Raw genomic sequence first — 19,149 nt, 5'->3', positions numbered from 1 at the left:
GGTGCGCGGAGCCCGCTCGGGCCCGAGCTCCGGCTCGCGTTACCTGCAGCTCCGGGCCAGCCTCCGGGCACCGCTCATTTCCACAGGCGGCACCCTCGTCTCCCTCGGCGCCCCGCGGCCCCGGCAGGGGGCGGGGACGCGGGAGGAGGAGGGCGGATCGCGCGGAGTCGGGGACGCCCTCGGCGGGACTCGGGCTGGAGGAATCTCCAGGAGTCCGGAGTGGGAGGTCTTCGAGGTGGCCCAGGAGGCCCGGGTGGGGTGTGCGTTTAGGTGGCAGGGCCCAGAGCGGGGACGGCACGCACCGCCACACTGGGAAGGCGGGGATCCCCGAGCTGGCTCGCTCCTCCCCACGCTCCACCCCCCGCCCCACCCCCGCTGGAACAAGTGGATTCGCTGACTGGTTGATGGGCCCTTGTAGGTGGCTTTTTTAAAAAAGTTAGTCAACCACGAAAACGTGTCATCAGTCCCTCCTCCCAAACTCTTCTGGAACTCTCCTGTCATATCTCCATCAAGTACTGTGGGCCTGCTACAGAAGAAAGCCAGTAATTCCCGGTATTATCCACACAAAAATCCGTTTATGAAGAGGATACAGATATTCCTAGGAAAGGTAACAGTTATGCTTTAAAAAAAAAAAAGAAAAGAAAAGAAAAGAAAAAGGGGAAAAAAACCTTCATTAAGGTTGTTTCCACGTAAAACTGTGTTTTGCTTATTTTTTTTTTCATTGAGGAAAAAACTATGTTGTCATATGTCTAGAGAGACTAATCAGAAGAAGCATTAGGGGCTAATGCTCCGAGTGAATGATTTTCCCAGAATAAAGAATGTTTCTTAGAATATACAAAGGAACAGAATAATCAAATAGCTACCTCTTGAAAAATTGCTTGAAGCTTTGAAATAAGTCTTTCCATCCTCAGCTACGCTTATCTAGGTTCAAAGGTCTTCCGGCCATGTTTTAGACAAGAGTAAGACAAAAAAAAAGTAAGACTCTTTGCATCTGCAAAAAAGAAAGCCCCCTTTTCCAAACTCAAGGCCGTGAGAGGTCTGGGCAAGTCCTGCCGACATACTCTTTCCACATGTAGCCCCCGGGGTCATTGTGTTCTGTGGGCAGCAATCCCCTTGACAATAGTAAGAGATTAAACTTGATTCAGTGCTTATAGTATGCAAAGGCCTTTAATCCTTACAACAGCCCTTTGAGTTAGATATGACTATCCCCATTTTATGGATGAGGAAACTAAGGCAAAAAGAATGTAAGTAATTTGTTTAGGGTTCCCCACTCATGAAGTGGTAGAACTGGGATCCACACCTAGACGATCTGTCTCTAAGGCTCACCCTCATGCTTTTACATCTGTTCTATCTAACTGACCAACCACTGGCAGGTAAAATTTTCCAGAAAAGTCCTTCAATGGTGCCTCTTGAACAAATGGTATTTGACATTTGTATTAGGTTTCTATTGCAGCATTAACAAAATGCCCCCAAACTTAGTAGCCGAAAACAACAAACATTGTGGCACCTGGGCGGCTCAGTCAGTTGAGCATCTGACTCTTGCTTTCGGCTCAGGTCATGATCTCGCAGTTCATGAGACTGAGTCCTGTGCTGCCAGTGCAGAGCCTGCCTGGGATTCTCTCTCTCCCTCTCTGTCCCTTCCCCCTCATACATGTTCGTTTTCTCTCTCTCTCTCTCTCTCTCTCTCTCTCTCTCTCTCAAACATTTAAAAAATTCTAAAACAATTATTATCACACTTTCTGTGGGTCAGAAATGTAGGCACAGTCCCACCGGATGCCTCTAGCTCAAGGTGTCTTATGAAGTTACAGCAAGCCAGGGCTTGTGGTCTCATCCGAAAGCTCAGCTGGGTGTGAGTCACTGCCAAGCTCAGTCATAGAGTTGTTGGCAGGACTCGGTTCCTTGAGGATTCAGTTCCTCGGTCTCCGGAGACCCGCTCCAATATGAACATCTATGTAAGGCGGCTTCCTTTGGCCCGCCCAAGTCAGAGGTCACAATCTAATCTCAGAGGTGGCATCCCATCACATCTGCTGCATTCTGTTTGCTATAAGCGATTCACTAAAGCCAAATTCCAACTCAAAGGGACACGATTACACAAAGGTATGAAGACCAAGAGGTAGGGATTGTTTGAGGTCTTCTGAGAGTCTATCTACCAGAACATTTAATATGAACCAATGAAAAGGTTCCACTTTTGCAATATATGTCACAATGTGACAAATTAAAAGGGTAACTTCTAATATAAATGCTCCCTCTCACATACAGATGGCAAGCTCTTTACACACACACACACACACGCTTGAGCCTCTGAACAGGTAGGCCACACGAGACTATATACCACCAGAACTCAGTGGAATTAATATGAGGAGCTACTTAATCGATTCTTACCACTGTTATCACCTGAATATCAATCTCATTAAGGTCATTATTGCCATTTATGATTACTCACGAAATACCAGGCAGTGTGCTAGTAACTTTTTTATATGTGGTGATATTATTGTGATTTTTTTCAGCAGATAGTTATCATGGCAATAATATCTTAAATCAGTAATCAAACATATTTTCATTTTCAATAATTCTCAGTTCCCAGTTACCCATGAACTCAATTGTCTCTGCTCCATGTCACTTTGCCAAAATCCACCCAAGAATATAGCTTTCTTCTCTTCCTCACTCCTCCTCTCTCTCTGCCCCAGTCTCTTCTTGCGGCCCCCAATGCCAGCTGCTTCAGTAGCTGGGAGCTAAGACAGATATGAAGTGAACACTCCTGCCAATGCTGTTCTGAAGATGAACTAAAAACCCAATTGAGGGGGGAAAGTTGAGATGGGGAAGCAATAACCAAGCAACAACCACAAGTATAATTCTAGCAGGAGACTGAAGGCCTGAAAGCGGCACACGGTGTAGTGACGAAAACAGGGAGCACCACACCAAACAGGTTAGGGGAGGCCTCTGGGGAGAGGCAGGGATTACTCAGGCTCCAAAGCTGAGAAGGAGCCCAACTTGCCAAGACAGCAGTGATCACACCTGTCGTATCTCCAGAAATGTCATGCTGTGCCTTATACCCCCTGCAAAGGGGGTGCATGTCATCACAAAGGGATGATTTCCTTCGCTAGATTCAGTGTTCAGGACCTTTATATTGACCCAAATAGCATGACGATTTCCTGGCTATTTTCCAAGGAAAGGTGTTCAACAATGATCAAATGCCTCGTTCTTACAAAATTCAATAAGGAGGAACAATGATTATTTCAATATTTCCAATGAGAGAAGTTCACAGATGTTACGTCATTTGCCCAAGGTCAAACAACTAATACCCGATCCACACAAAATCTGAACCAGACCTGAGTCCATGACGCCAGAGTCCATGCTTCCTCAGCTTTCACTGCAGCCTCCAAGGGAACTAAGAACCCAGGAGACAGACAGCGTTACTTCATTCAGAAGAAATTCTCGCACTAATTTACTGGGAAACACTCAGGAAAAACAATGAAGAATGGTTTGAGTACTAATCAAATAAGGCCCCCAAACCCAACTCCAAAAACATGGGGAGAACACTTGTCTCAGTTGTCTCCGTCCTAAAGTTCAAGATAAAGTGGGATTTTGGGGCAGGATGAAAGAGCCTGTGAATGAACTCTCTGTCCGCATTTCTTCTCCTTGCCTGCCGTTCTTGTGTGGAAAGTGGGCTTTGCTAAACGTTCTCTTGTCCAGGCTTATCAATTGCTGATTGTCCACCGGGATTAACAGAGGCTCAGACAAGTCGTCCCTCAGGGAGGTGCATTCCAGCCTAAGGGCCTTTGCTTTGCAATTTCTGTTGGTGGCAGCTAGTGTTTTCTAAAGATGGCTGCCACAATATTACCCGTGTATGTGCATTTATGTAATATAATTTTGCCACTCCTTCATCACAGGATAGAGTCTCTCTCTCTCCCCCTCTCTTTCTGTCTCCCTCTCCACCCCCCACTCCGTCCCCCGCTGACTCTGGCCAGGCCCTGTGATTGCTTTGACCAATAGAACAGAGCTGCTGATGCTGTGCCAGTTCTGGTCATAGACATCATTGGCCTCAGTTCCCACTCCTGCCTCTTGGAAGCCAGGCACCATGTGCAACTACCCTGAGGTCGTCACGTTGTGAGGACGGTCAAGCTAGTCACGTGACGACGGCATGGCCTGAGAGAGCGCGGCGCCAGCCAACTCCCAGCCAATCTCCCGTCCCCACCCAGGCACCGGACTCTTGAGTAAAGGAGACATTCTAGCCCCTGCAGACACCAAATCTAGAAGAACCGGGACCCCAGACTGCACTCTAGTGGAGACGTCTCTGGGTATTTAAGTCATCTCATCCGAAGCCTCCAGCTCAGTGTAGCAGAGGGGAGCCATCCCCACTGAGCCCTACCAGGTGCCTGACCCACAGAACTGGGAGCATAATACAATGGCAGCCATTTTTCATCACCGGCGTTGAGGTACTTGGTTACAAAAAAGAGACAAGTGGACCGCTGTGGGCTCCCGCTGCATTCACATCCTTCTTATGGAATTCAAATGTGTAAGAATCCAGGCAGGAAACAATATTTCAACGACAGCCTGAGTGTGGTATCTAAGGAAAGTCAACTTGTATAAAGAGAAAGGAAGTCCTGCTATGTTATTTTTATGTCACAAGCGTTGTCGTTGGATTTAGAGTAATAATTTAAGGCACCAGTTAATTAATGTGTCAGAAACAGTGGCATCTCCACAAACCACTTAATAAACTCTTGCTGCAGAGGATCCAGACTTTCCCCAGAGCCTCCATAACCATGCGGTCACCGCTTGTTCTCATCAAAAGCCTCATAAATGAATAAACCTTTTAAAAAGAGGAGGGTACCTGGCTAGCTAGCACGTGACTCTCGATCTCAGGGTCATGAGTTTGAGCCCCACGCTGGGTATAGAGATTACTAAAAAAATAAATACACTTGAAAAGGAAAAAAAAAGCCTCCTAAGAAGTTCTTTCAAGAGTAAGCCACCTATACCCTTAATTGTATCACACCAATTATGCAGTATTAATGATTTTGTTTGACCCTTATGACTACGTGCTTACCTGCAAGCTGGAAAGAAGAAAGCTGATTATTGATGCCCTGAATTACATGCCTATAACTGCTCATCCCTGATTAATAACAAAAATAACTAACATTTATATGGTGCTTCCTGTGTATCACTTCCCCTGCTAAGCGCTTTAGGTATATTCATTCATTTAATCCATATGATGACCCTAAATCCATATGATGACCCTATGGGGTAGATACCATTGTCACTCTATTTTTACAGATCCACAGAGATGTTAAGCAACATGGTCAAGGGCTCCGCTGCTAAGTCAAGTCAGGATTCAAATCCAGGCAGTCTCGTTCCAGCATCTGGGCTCTTGCCAACTCTACTAGAAGGTCCCCTCCACTCTTCTTCAAAGAGTGGGGTGATCATCTTGTTACCCTAGCCACACATGGGTGAATCGCTTGCTTGAGGATATTGGCTATATTTTGTGGTTTAGAATTAATTTGATATTGAAAAGACTGCAGAAGTAACACACATGCTTGACTTCTCCCAAAACCTAGCGAAGATTCTTACCTTAGTCAAGACCTACATTGATCTTCCTTACGGGGAAGACTTCTTCATTGCCTGAGACACCTCAAAATGGCTCAAAGTGCTCCTAGATGCTACTCTGATTCCCCACTCAGTTTTCCCCCAAAGAATTAATCTTTTCCAGGACAAACTTTAATCGTGCCACCATAACTGAGAGACTCGTATAGCCTAAACATTAAGACGGTCCATCCCTAGATGGTTCTCGAGATACTTCTGAATCGTGCCTTTGTTGACAATCACCTAGCCATGACCCCTCCGTTCTCTGCCTTTCCTGCAACATCAGGCATGGCGTCTCTGCTCCGGTGGCAGGGCGGTGTACAAAATGGATTTTTCTCTGTCTTACGTTTCTATTAGTCGTTCATTCATGTTCGATTCCTATAGCTGTGCAGGGCAGCAATTAAGACTAGAAATCAGTCTAGAGTAATATGTTCCCCCCCATTAAAGTATTTTATGATCTTCCTGCCTATTATTGTAAACCCAATTCAATACATCCTAAATTTCATGTGAAAATCATTTTCATTTGAACAGAATTTCATCATTCACACCAAATTAATGTGTTTTCTTTTTTCATGAAATGTTTTATAATCCTAGATGTCCACATCATTACCATGCATGCCTCAGGCTTTAACTCTGGGTGATGGAGAGTTACTAAGTCTTGTTCCCATTCATTAACAATCATACATCAAGCAACTATTGTATTCTAGACAGTGTGCTGAGTACTAGACACAGAAAAATAAATAAGACCTAGTCTTTACTTGGGGGGAGGGTACTCACAGTTTGTAAGAGGAAACAGACAAATAATCTGCCTAAAATGAAATTGTGCCTTATTTGTACAATGGAAGAAACATGTATATATCACATGGGACCAGAATAGAGGGAGGGGAACAAAATGAAGGAGTACTTCATTAAGTGGGTGACACTGAGAATGACACTTCCTACAGTAGGGACGAAGCCTGAAAACACTGAGCTAACACCTGAAAGAGAAGTGTTTATTGTACGGTGCTGATGTATTTACATACACTCTTTCCAAACTAAGGGATATGATCTACTAGTGAGTTTCTGTCACAAGGAAATGTGTGATAGAAAATGGTTATTAACAATGGAGTATCAGTTGGGGCTTGATTCCTTTCTATTTGTTTATAAGTTCGGGCAGATTCAGAGCTCCTCCAGCAATAGGTTTACTCTCATCCCCTTGCAAATTACTAGGCCGCCTCAGCTAGGACAAGAAAGGGGCGGCGTGACCAGTACTTTGCCAGGATTTGTGCCTTTCACCAGCTTTCCCACGGGACTGTCACCCTCACATAAATGGTATTTCCTACAAAAGCTGTGATGTGGGAGGAAAAAAATCGTGGCAAAGTACTGCTATGATGCATTTTATAGTGTCGTTAATTTTATAAGTATATAGATGAATATATAGAACACTTTGTTGATATTTCATTAAATAACAAAGCTAATATTAATAATAAAGCAACATGAAAAAGCAAACACAAGTTTTGTATGTTTTCTCCTCCTCATTAGACCGCAGTTGGTTCCTTATCTGTTGATTTTTTTTAATATAACTGCCAAGTTCTACCCTTGAGTATGTCTCCTCCAAAGAGGAAAGTGCTCCGTGTGTGAGATCTCCAACAGTGGAAACTGTAACCTGCCCGGCCGCTGCCAGGCCACCCAGAGGACGCTGCCCCCGGTAAACGCCCCTCCTCTGACATCACTGCGGATGGCAGGCCTCCAAAGGCAAGAGAAGGGCCAGCTAAAAATAGACAGTTTGAGGAAAATGCTGCGGTTAATCAGATAACGGCTATCTGAAACATGCAGATACCAAAACATTTCAAAAGGCAGAAACAGAGTCATTCACAAGAGAGCGCTTAGTGATCTAACTCATGTTGTATTTGTCCAAAAAAGTGGAATTTCAGAACCACGTCTCTTGGGCATTCAATTATAAATGGAATTAGATTCGTATGCTGTTTTTATACGTAGTTCCTTTAGAAATGTGACGAACCAAAGGGATTAGAACAATATTTAATGCAGTTGGTTATTCTTAAGGATTCAAGATACTGTTATTAACTTCTAAACATTTAACCCATGTATTATAGATAAAAAAAAATAGAGATACCTCCTCCTGAAAAAAAAAAGAGTAGTTTTATTTGCAATTTGTTCAAATTTCCTTTATGCTCTTAATGGGGATTGTTTTGACAATTTAGAAGCGCAAGATAAGTGACACATCAGTGACAACTGTCCACCACCTGAGAGTGTAAATCTTGGTGTCTTTCCAGCTCACCACTTTCAGTTTGTCCTATTTGTCCTACTTAAATATCTTAAAAGGTATACATATACTTTGGAAAAGCAATTAGATAAGTATCCCACGTCTCAATACTGTATTACATATCCCAATTAAATATACACAGGGCGCCTGGGTGGCTCAGTTGGGTAAGTGTCTGACTCTGGGTCTCAGCTCAGATCATGATCTCAAGGTTCATGAGATTGAGCCCCACGGCAGGCTCCGCACTGACAGCATGGAGCCTGTTTGGGATTCTCTCTCTTCCTCTCTCTCTGCCCCTTCCCTGCTCACGAAAACACGTAATCTCTCTTTCAAAATAAATAAACATTTTTAAAAAAAGAATTAAATATATACATACAGCAAAGGCATATTTTAAAACATATTGATTAAAAAGAAAAAAAAGAGCATTTCAGGCCTTCTATTTCTGGCAATGGAGCACACTACATATCCTCAGACTCTGTCCGTGCAAGCAGGTAAAGTGATGTGTATCAAAAATACCACCTCTAGCACTGACGTTACACTTTTAAGTCGGATGGAGTTGCTTGCTTCAGACCAATGATTTTGCCAGGAACCCAGAAAAGCTATACCAAATACAAACATTGCGGGGGCAGAGGTGGCTTAGTCAGTTAAGCGTATGACTTTGGCTCCGGTCATGATCTCACGGTTCGCGAGTTCGAGCCCCATGTTGGGCTCTGTGCTGACAGCTCAGAGCCTAGTGCCTGCTTTGGATTCTGTGTCTCCCTCTCTCTCTGACCCTCCCCTGTTCGTGCTTGCTCTCTCTCCCTCTCTCTCTCTCAAGAATACATATTTAAAAAATTTTAATACAAACATTGCTTAAATCATCACATAATTGCTGAAGCAAGAAGGAAAGAAAGTAACAACACTTCCGAGGGGAAACCCATGAAGCAGGGAGGAGCTGACCTTCTGCGCCACTTTCCCCAAAGGAAACTGGTTAACCCAGTCCCTGGGCACGAGCCGTAAGCTGAAAATCCAGTCTTTGACGAAAGAGCTGCTCCTGGCTGATGGAGAAACCAACAGACTGTGCCAGTTTTATGCCACTGGAGTGACATAACTGAAAGGCCTCCAATGAGGAAGTTTTCTCTTCGACAGCTGCAAAGGACCGGACGAAGAAAACCTGGGCTGAAACCCTCAGAAAAGCAAAGTGAAGCTTTTGGCAGCCTCAGTATAAAGATGAGACAAAGACTGGCGGTCCTGATCTGCGGGGGGAGGGCCCAGACACACATCAGGCTGTGGGCTGAAAGCCTTAGGACACATCGGGATGTGAAGGGGGGAGGCCGACGTGAAGCGAGCGGTGCCCGAGCTGCAGCCCGGACTACAGGCTGCTCGGGTTCCTTCCGGAGCGCATGTGGTGAGCCCACTCCAGGGCGGCACGGGAGCTCCGGGACAAGCGAGCGCATGTGCCAGCGTGCGGGAGAGGCCTGCGGGCCAGGGTGTCCCGCACAGACAGGCACAGAACTAGCACTCACTAAAACGTCCCAGGGTTGCGGCATCTGAACATGGGTACAGAAGACGCTAGCACCATGAGACAGAGCTGGGGGTGCCAAGAGAAGGGCGAAGGGACAGGCTGGGAGCAAGGGCCTGTCTTTGAATGTCCTCGTGTAGAATGCCAAGGAATCAAAAAGCTCTAAATTAGAACCTGAATTTACAGGAGATTGTAACTGTGTATTGATCAAAATAAAGATATGTACTATAGGAATCAAAACAGTGTGGTACCAGCATGTGGACAGGCATGTAGGTCAATGACAAGAATTAAGAGTCCAGAAATAAATGCTTACACTACAGTTAACTGGTTTTCAGTAAGCACGCCCCAAAAATGCGGTAAGAAAGACGAATCCTTGGGGCACCTGGGCGGCTCAGTCAGTTGAGCATTTGACTCTATTTTGGCTCAGGTCATGATCCCAGGGCTGTGGCATTGAGCCCCATGTCAGACTCCAAGCTGAGCAGGGAGTCTGCTTAAGATATTCTCTCTCTCTCTCCCCCGCAAAATAAAAGAAATAAAAAGAAAGAAATATCCTTACCAACAAATAGTGCTGGGACAACTGGATACTCACAAACCAAAACCACTTCATATCATATAAAAAATTTACTCAAAAATATCATAGACTGAAATGTAAGAGCTACAACTGTAAATGTCCTAGATGGAATGGGAATGAATCTTCATGATCTCGGGTTAGGCAGTGACTCCTTACGTATGACACCAGAAACACATGCAATTTTTTTTAAATGATAAATTAGACTTAATCAAAATTAAAAGCTTGTGTATATCACAAGATACTATCAAGAAAATAAACCACTTATACATTGGGAGAAAATATTTGCAAATCATGTATCTGATAAGGAACTTGTATCCAGAATATATAAATAACCTTCATACTTCGATGGCAAAAAGATAAGTAGCCCAATTACGAAATCAGCAAAAGACATGAGATATTTCACAGACGAGGATATACAGGAATCACGAAAGCACATGAAAAGGTATTCAACATCATTACCCATCAGGAAAGTGTAAATTAAAACCACAATAAGCTATCATCATACACCCATCAGAATGGCTAAAATTTAAAATAGTGACACCACATGCTGAGTGAAGTAAGCCAGGCAGAGAAGGACAGAAACCATATGTTTGCACTCATAGGTCTAGCAGGAAAACAAGAGAGACCTAATGGAGAACCAGGGGGAACGGAAGAGAGAGAGAGAGAGTTGGGGAGAGAGAGGGATGCAGAACTTGAGAGACTATTGAATGCTGAAAATGAACTGAGAGTTGAAGAGGTGGTGGTGATGGAGGAGGGCACTTAAGGGGAAGAGCACTGGGTGTGGTATGGAAAACAATGTGACAATAAAATATTATGGAGAAAAAAAATAAAAAATAAAATAAAATAGTGACACCACCAAATGCTGATGAGGACGCAGAGAAATTGTATCACTATACCTTGCTCGGAGGAATGCAAAATGGTACAGGCACCCTGGGAAATCGTTTGGCGGTTTCTTCTAAGTGTAAACACGCAGTTACCATGCATCCCGGCCACGGCACCCTTGGGCATTTATGTCAGAGCAATGAGAACCCCAGTCACACAAACGTTTGTACATAAATGTTCATAGAGGCTTTCTTCACAATAGTGAAAAACAAAACAGCTCAATGCCCTTCACCAGGGGAATGGCTAAACCATTGGACCACCACGTAGGGATAAAAACGAATGAACCACTGACCCAGGCAGCAGCTTGAAGGAATCCCCAGAGAATTATGCTAAGTGAGAGAAGGCTAGTCTCCAAAGGTCGCATACTCTAGGATCCCATTATGTGACATTCTTGAAATAACAAGCTGTGGAAACAGAGAGCGGATCAGCAGATGCCAGAGGTTAGGAATGGTGGGGGTAGGGACGTGGATAGGGTTGTAAAGAACCACATGTCCCGGCAGGGATAATTTTGTTCGGATTTTGACAGTGGTGGTGGGTACCCAAACCTACAGCGATGATAAAAATGTACAGAACTAGGTACACGCATGTACACACACAAGTGCAAATAAAATGAGAGATCTGAGTAAGATCAGTGGATTATATTGATGTCAATATCCTGGTTATCATAGTCTATGATATGTTACCGGGGGGGGGTGGGGGGTGGAGGGGACTGGGCAAGGGTGTGAAGGGTCTGAGGTTTCTCCTACATACGCCCATGAATCTCCATTTATCTCAATAAAAATTTCAGTTAAGAACAGGTGTATGTAGTACACCTCAGACTAATATAATGTTGTACGTCAATTATACCTCAATTTTTTTAAAAGGCAAATCATTTCAATTGATGTTTCTCCAAAGAAGATGTACAAATGGCCAATGGGCACATAAAAAGATGCTCAGGGACACCTGGGTGGCTCAGTCAGCTAAGCTTCTGACTCCTGATTTTGGTAAAGGTCATGATCTCTTGGTTTAGTGAGGTAGAGCCCCACATCCGGCTTCACACTATCAGTGTGGAGATCCTCTCTCTTCCTCTCTCTCTGCCCATTCCCACTCTTGCTCTCTCTCCCTCTCTCTCTCTCAAAATAAATAAATAAATTTTTTAAAAAGAAAAGATGTAGAGCACCTGGGTGGCTCAGTCAGTTAAGCATCCGACATCAGCTCAGGTCATGATCTCGTGGTTCTTGAGTTCGAGCCCCAAGTCAGGCTCTGTGCTGACAGCTCAGAGACTAGAGTCTGCTTTGGATTCTCCTTCTCTCTCTGCCCACCCCCTTGTTCACACTCTGTCTCATTCTCCCTCAAAAATAAATAAACATTAAACAATTTTATAAAACAAGAGAAGGTGCTCGACATGATTCGTCATTAGGAAAATGCACACCGTCAACATGACAAATCCACAGGGAGCTACCACTTCTTACCTACTCAGTGGTCATGAGGAAAAAGGTGGCCAGTAACAAGTGTTGTCCAGGATGTGGACAAATCAGAGCCCTCATCAGTGCTGGGGGGAACGTCGAATGGTGTAGCCACTTCGGAAACAGGCTAGCAGTGTTTCAAAAACTGAAACACAGACTTACATGTGACTAGCAACTCCACTTCTTGCTGTCTACCCCAAAGAAATGAAATGAAAACATGTATCTACACAAAGACTTGTACACAATGGTCATACCAGCATTATTCATAATAGCCAAAAAGTGGAAACAAGCCAAGGGTCCAAGAACTGCTAAACAGAAAACAAAATATCACATATCCATGCAGTGGAACAGTATTTGGCAATAAAAAGGAATGACGTACTAACACACGCTAAACAGTGGGAGAATCTCAAAACCGTGATGCTCAGTGAAGCAAGCCAGACATAAAATATCCCAGGCTGTATGTTTTTATTTGGATGAAATGTCCAAAAAAGATAACTTTATAGAGAAAAAAAAGTAGATTGGTGGTTCTCTAGGGCTGGGGTAGAAATGGGGAGTGATTGCTAATGGACAGTAGGTTTCTTTTTAGGGGTGATGGAAATGTTCTCAAGTCAGATCGTGGTAGTAAGTGTACATCTCTAAGTGTACAAAAATTCTTTGAATTGTATACGTAATAGGAGTGAATGTCGTGCTACATAAATTATATCTCAATAAAGCAGTTAAAATTAAAAACAAAGTAAAGATAATCAATTAATCAAATGAAGTATATTCTCAGAACATGTTTTTTAAATTTTATTTCAGAGAGAGAGAGAGAGAATGTGCACAGGCAGGGGAGAGGGGCAGAGAGAGAGTCTTAAGCAGACTCCACGCTGTCAGCATGGAGCCTGACGTGAGGCTTGATCCCATGACCCAGGAATCATGACCTGAGCCAAAACCAAGAGTTGGACGCTCAACTGACTGAGCCACCCAGGCATCCCAATTTCCCAGAACATATTTGAATGGTTTGTTAGGTTGACTTAAAACTATAGACTATAAATGGGCAGTGAGTCTCCGTTTGTGTTAGGGACAGCCTGTCATTGTCACTAGCGAGAGTAGGCACACAGTGCTGTGTTCACACTAGGAGCCAAGCCCCACGAAGTAGGTGACTAGCTTGACAACCATGCCAGAGAGAGTGGGGACTTAGAATGTTCTAGTCATGCTAATGGAGGCTACATTAGACCTTACCACCCTCAAGTACGTAGGGTTCTCTTTCCCCTCCACAGTTCTGCTAGTCACTCCGCGGAGAACATGTTACAATTGACTCCCCATTTTCTCTAGAAGGTTCCTATCACGGAAGCCTCCCCTAGCCTCATCTTCAATTCACATTCAGTGAAACTCACCGATAAATGTTCCTCTGAGCCACAGCTCCTTACTCCTAGTGCTCAATTTACGGTCCATTTTACACATCATTATCCCCCTTAAATCTATCCTAATCAATGCCAGGGGTAAATTAAAGTACAACATATTGAAAATAAAAATAGCTCACTTAGTCATTATTTTGATAGAATTCATCATCTATACAGAATGGCCCAACGTCTCTAATAGAACAACAGAGTGCGAGCCGGGGAAGGAAGGCACTGCGTCTCAACAGAAGCAGTACCGTGCTGGTAAGTACGGTCAGACCAGCCCAGGCACTGTAATCGCAGAAAGGGAAAATGCTTCTGCATTTTGTCATGGGTTAATTTAGAGCAGGGTGCTCTTCATAACTCCTTGCTCGGTGGCCCGAGGAGCTAAGTGATTACCACCTGGATTTGATGAGTCAGACTCTAAACACTAAAACACCGCAGGCCATGTCTGTTGCTCAGATCTGCCCTTTCGTGGCTGGAGACCCTCGCCGTGTGGGGGGTTCGGGTCCCCGGCTCTTCCCCTCCCTGACAGCCCCCCTCTCTAAGGGCTCAGCCTCCGAAGAGGGTGCCTCTGTCCTAAGGGGAAGCCCAGGGAAATGTGCACGTGCGTGGGCTGTGCAGAGACTTCTGGAGGCTGGGACTCACCGAGGCTGTGGGCACGCTGCGTGCTGGTTCTTCTCCACTTCGGCTCCAGACTCCCTCTCCCTCTCCCCCTCTCCGGCCCCTGCCAGGAGACATGGATGCCATGCACTCCGCCAACAGGCTCTCTTGGCCTCCTACTTCCAGGTGTCGGGCCGACGAACAGAAGTGGGTAAGGACACGGGAGGCTGGGGAGGGGGACAGTGGGGGATCTATCTCCCCCGCTCCTCCTGGCACACAGCTGGGGAGGCAGGTGGCAGGAGCCCAGCGTGGTCCTCCACCCAAGTGCCTCTCCAGGGCCTTGGCTACAATGGCGGGTCTTGCTGGGCTGACAGCCACTGCCTTACGCCGCTCCTCAGGCCTGGGACAGAGCGGCAGAGTCCGTGCGGTGGGCCCAGGATGCTCCTCTACCCTTGTTAGAGTCCCTTAACCCTCGCGCTCCTTTGTTAATGTGCCCCCGGAAGACTTTCTTCAGTGACCGCTTTTGGGAGCGCCATCTGTTTCCTGCCACGATCCAAGCAATGAAGGAGTCAGCTCTGGTGAGTGGAATTCGGAGGAGTTGATAAACGGTTTAACGTTTTATTTTCTCCCGTCGTGTAATTGTTTGTATATATTTAACAGTGAGTAGGTGTTGCTTCGGTGACTAAATGCACATGCACACAAGGGTACCTCTTTTTTGTAACATGCTTCCCATCCGAGTACTTATCTCTTTCAAGGACCTCACCTCTCCCAGTGAAGGAAAACTCTTAACCAGCTTCCCTTCCCCAGTGACCTTGGAAGGTCAAGGCCGTGATGTATGTTCTCGTGGTGCTTACGTTGCCCACGCATTTTTCCAACACAAGGCACCTTATTAATCTAAGCCCTAATTTCAAGGCTGGAACATGGCAATTTTGCACAGCGCCCTTTTTTCTTTTTCATTCTTTTTTCTTATTTACATTTTATTTATTTTTTTGAGAGACAAAGAGAGACAGAGCATGAACAGGGGAGGGGCAGAGAGAGAGAGAGACACAGACGGCCCTCTGAAGCAGGCCCCAGGCTCTGAGCCGTCAGCATTGAGCCTGACGTGGGGCTTGAATCCACAAACAGCGAGATCATGACCCAAGCCGAAGTCAGATGCTCAACAGACTGAGCCACCCAGGCACGGCAGCACAGCACCCTTTCAGAACTAACCTAAGAGAACAAACGGCACAGGTTGGTGTGTTATAAACAGCAAGCTCACCTGCTCACGCATTCTGAAGATAAAAAATTGCTTCACTGTTGCTTTTGCCATGTCTAACCAACTACTGATGCTCTGATCAAAAGTACAGGAATAAGTAAACTTCCAGGCCTCAGCTTTCAGCTAACAGCTTAACTTAAGCTATTATAATTCTGGCCCCATTTAACTGGATTTGAAAGCCCATTTATGAAATGGATTTAAATCTGAGAGCCTTAGACTGCCATCCTGTGCTTAGTTGGAGGCCCCCTTGGGCTGCTGTCTGATGGCCCAGTGAATTCGACCTGACCTCTTGCTTCCTTCTGGTTCCCCAGTGGGTAGAAATTCTTCTCACAATTTCCTTCATTCTTATCAGTACTTTTCTACCTTCTCCAATTTCTGCTTTTTCTTTTTTTTTAAATGTTTTACTTATTTTTGAGAGAGAGAGAGAGAGAGCATGAACAGGGGAGGGACAGAGAGAGAGAGGGAGACACAGAATCAGAAGACAGCCTCCAGGCTCTGAGCTAGCTGTCAGCACAGAGCCCAACGTGGGGATCGAACCCACAAACCATGAAATCATGACCTGAGCTGAAGTCAGACACTTAACTGACTGAGCCACCCAAGTGCCCTCTGCTTTTTCCTATTCATTTGCTCCCTAAGTTCATTTTCTTCCTCAGTGAAAATGCTTTCTTCCCAACACTCATGAAAGACTTTGTGATTCCAAAATAGGACCCAAAAAAAGGCGTAAATCAATCAAATCAAATGGTGGAAATACTGATTGAGTTGTCTGGAATCAGGAAGGTTCTTCTTCACACATCACAGTCGCCCTAACCATCACACACACACACACTTGTTCCACAAGCACAAGTGTGCAAACACTTAACGTAAGGTGGACACAATCTCCATTCTCAGAGCCCATGTCTAATGAGAGGAGTAAGAAGACTATGTTCTATACATTTGTCGCTAGTCTGTATCTCAGTACATTTTTCCTGCGCCCCCAGATCAGTAAGAAATACAGCTCTAGTTTCCTTTGACTCACAGTACTTTACCTTTCAGGCCACCATTACATCAGAGTGGTAGAAACGAAATCTCATTCTACCCTTTACCGGAGGTTGTCTCTACATTCTGCTTGGGGGAGCGGGGCGCTCGTCCTTCTGGACCCCACCGACATCTACAGTCTCACTGCCTTCTGGCACGTTCATTCCACTCTTACTAGGAAAAAGCCTGTTCTTGTATGTTTTTTAATGGCTAAGGGTGGAGGCGAAAGGAGCAGACAGTGTGCACGCACGCAGGACGCTCTGGGACCCGGCCCAGAAGGAGCCTTCAGCGGGAATGCTGTACCCCCAGATACATCTAAAAGAGAAACACAACAATTGTATTTTAAACTGTCAATTTTATAACACTCTGGAAATTAAATCTCACTTATATCTATTAAAACTTACAATTTAAAAAGCTGGGAGTATCATCAGCTTGATTTTTTTCTTTTCAGTTTATTTATTATTTTGAAAGAGAGTGAGTGCAAGCAAGGGAGGGAAGAGAGAGAGAGGAAGAGAGAGAGCCCCACGCAGGCTCTGAGTAGTCAGCGCGGAGCCCAATGCAGGGCTCCGTCTCACAACCGTGAGATGATGACCTGAGCCAAAACCGAGTGAGGCACCTAACTGACTGAGCCACCCAGGCGCCCCTCAGCTTGATCATCTGATAAGGGCTAAGCAGTCTTCCAAAATCTTTTGACTGGAAAGTTTGAAGACCAACTACTCTAGAAATTAAAAAAGAAACTATTCGTTTTAAATGGAGGTTGGGAAGACATGCCTTTGAGATGGATCTTGAAGAGTGCAGGGGGTCGTGCTGAGGTCCAGGGAGTGGGTGAATGTGTGGGAGCTGGCAGAACCAGAGTGTGCATGGAGGACCTAATCTGTCCCCCTGATGGATCCAGACTCGTCCATGAGAAAAAGGAGAAATGAGTATGTGTGATTAGGATCAACCCTTGGCTGATACTAAGAGGACATTGGTTAAAACTTGTGGGAATTTAGTGTCCAGAATACAAAGAACTCCTGCAACTAAACAATAACATAAAAAAAAAAAAACACTCTGATTTATAAACGAGTGAACTTGAATAGACATCTCTCCAAAGAAGACATACAGATGGCCAACAGGCACATGAAAAGATGCTTAACATCACTAATCACCAGGGAAATTCAAATCAAAGCCACAGTGAAATACCACTTCACACTCATTCATTCGGGTGGCTATCATCAAAAACAAAACAAACAAATCAGCAACAACAACAACAATATGAAAACCAGAAGGGTTGGTGAGGGCGTGGAAAGATTGGCCCTTGTGCTCTGCTGGTGGCATGTAAAACGGTGCAACCACTGTAAACAAACAGTATGGTGGTTCCTCAAAAAATCAAACATAGAAGCCCACGGAATCCATCAATTTCCCTTCCGGGTGTACGCCCCAAGGTTCTCAGAGGGACGTTTGTACATCCGTGTTCACAGAAGCATTATTCACAAGAGCCAAAAAGCAACCCAGGGTCCATCGGCAGACAAATGAGTAAACAGAACGTGGTCTGTACACACAGGGGACTATTATTCCATCATGTGGCCTTAAAAATGTGCAGGGAAATTCTGACACGTGCTACCACACCGATGAGGCTGGAAGACATTACTGGTTAAGTGAAATAAGGCAGTCACGAAAGGACAGAGACTGTCTGACTCCACTTACACGTGCACCGGAAGGAGTCAAACTCAGAGACGCGGGAGCCCCAGCAGTTAGAGTTACTGTGACAGTCACTATCGAGGTAGATGCAGCAGAACGGGGCGGCCAGGCGCTGGGGAGAGGGCTGAGCGGGAAGTTACTGTTCTGGGTACGAAGCTGGGGAAGACGACCAGGGTTCGGGGAGAAATGGCAATGTTGGCCGCACGACAGCGTGAAAGTACTTACTGCCACTGAACTATATGCTTTACGATGATGAACATGGTACATTTATGGCATGTGCATTTTACCACAATTTTTAAAACACTTTAAAGGGTTAAAATAATACATTTTATATTATGTATGTTTTAAATGTTTACTTATTTTTGAGAAAGAAATGGAGCACAAGCAGAAGAGCGGCAGAGAGAGAGAGAGAAGAATCCGAAGCAGGCTCCAGGCTCCGAGCTGTCAGCACAGAGCCCGACGCGCACGCAGCTGGAACCCACAAACTGAGATCACGACCTGAGCCGAAGTCTGATACTTGACCGACTGAGCCCCCCAGGTGCCCCTATATTAAAAATTGTTCTGGAAACTTAAACCTCTTCCTTTGGCGACTAGAAAAGGCCTGCTGAGGGTGCGTTTGAGCTTATTTTGAACCAATCACCTTTGCCCTTTGTTAAAACCCAGCAATGTCGTGGCTGCTGGCGGGGGAGGGGAAGGGTGCTGTGGCCGCACCCATGTCCTTCTCTTGCCGCTGGCATTTTCCCCAGCTTGCGGTGTGCACCCTCCATCCCTGGTGCCTACAGCACAGGACTCAGTAAACTCTTTGGAAGAAATCCATATCTTTCTGGCTTTAGCTCCTCAAATATTCTCGTGGGCCACCTGCCACCCTGCTCGAGCCCCTGTCTCTCCCTCAGGTGTCCGTCCAGCTCTTCACTAGCCTCTCACTCTTGGAAAATAAAACGTAAAATGAAATGAAAACAAAGCCTGCTCCCCGTTAGCCCAT

The 19,149-nt window shown here is 45.2% G+C and overlaps 1 protein-coding gene across 1 annotated transcript in view; it reads right to left on the bottom strand.

The window, feature by feature from the left end:
- STOX2 (storkhead box 2) overlaps nt 1-19,149 on the bottom strand; it is a 263,796-nt gene that overhangs the window by 222,459 nt on the left and 22,188 nt on the right. The window contains exon 5 of the transcript XR_003906613.1: nt 16,718-16,802. The gene's annotated coding sequence lies outside the window, so the exon portion shown is untranslated. Of the gene's footprint in view, nt 16,803-19,149 lie in introns of the transcript that reaches the window.

This window comes from Suricata suricatta, chromosome 1 (genome assembly GCF_006229205.1).
Source record: "Suricata suricatta isolate VVHF042 chromosome 1, meerkat_22Aug2017_6uvM2_HiC, whole genome shotgun sequence".
Lineage (NCBI taxonomy): Eukaryota > Metazoa > Chordata > Mammalia > Carnivora > Herpestidae > Suricata > Suricata suricatta.
This window is presented reverse-complemented; position numbering and strand designations above follow the sequence as displayed.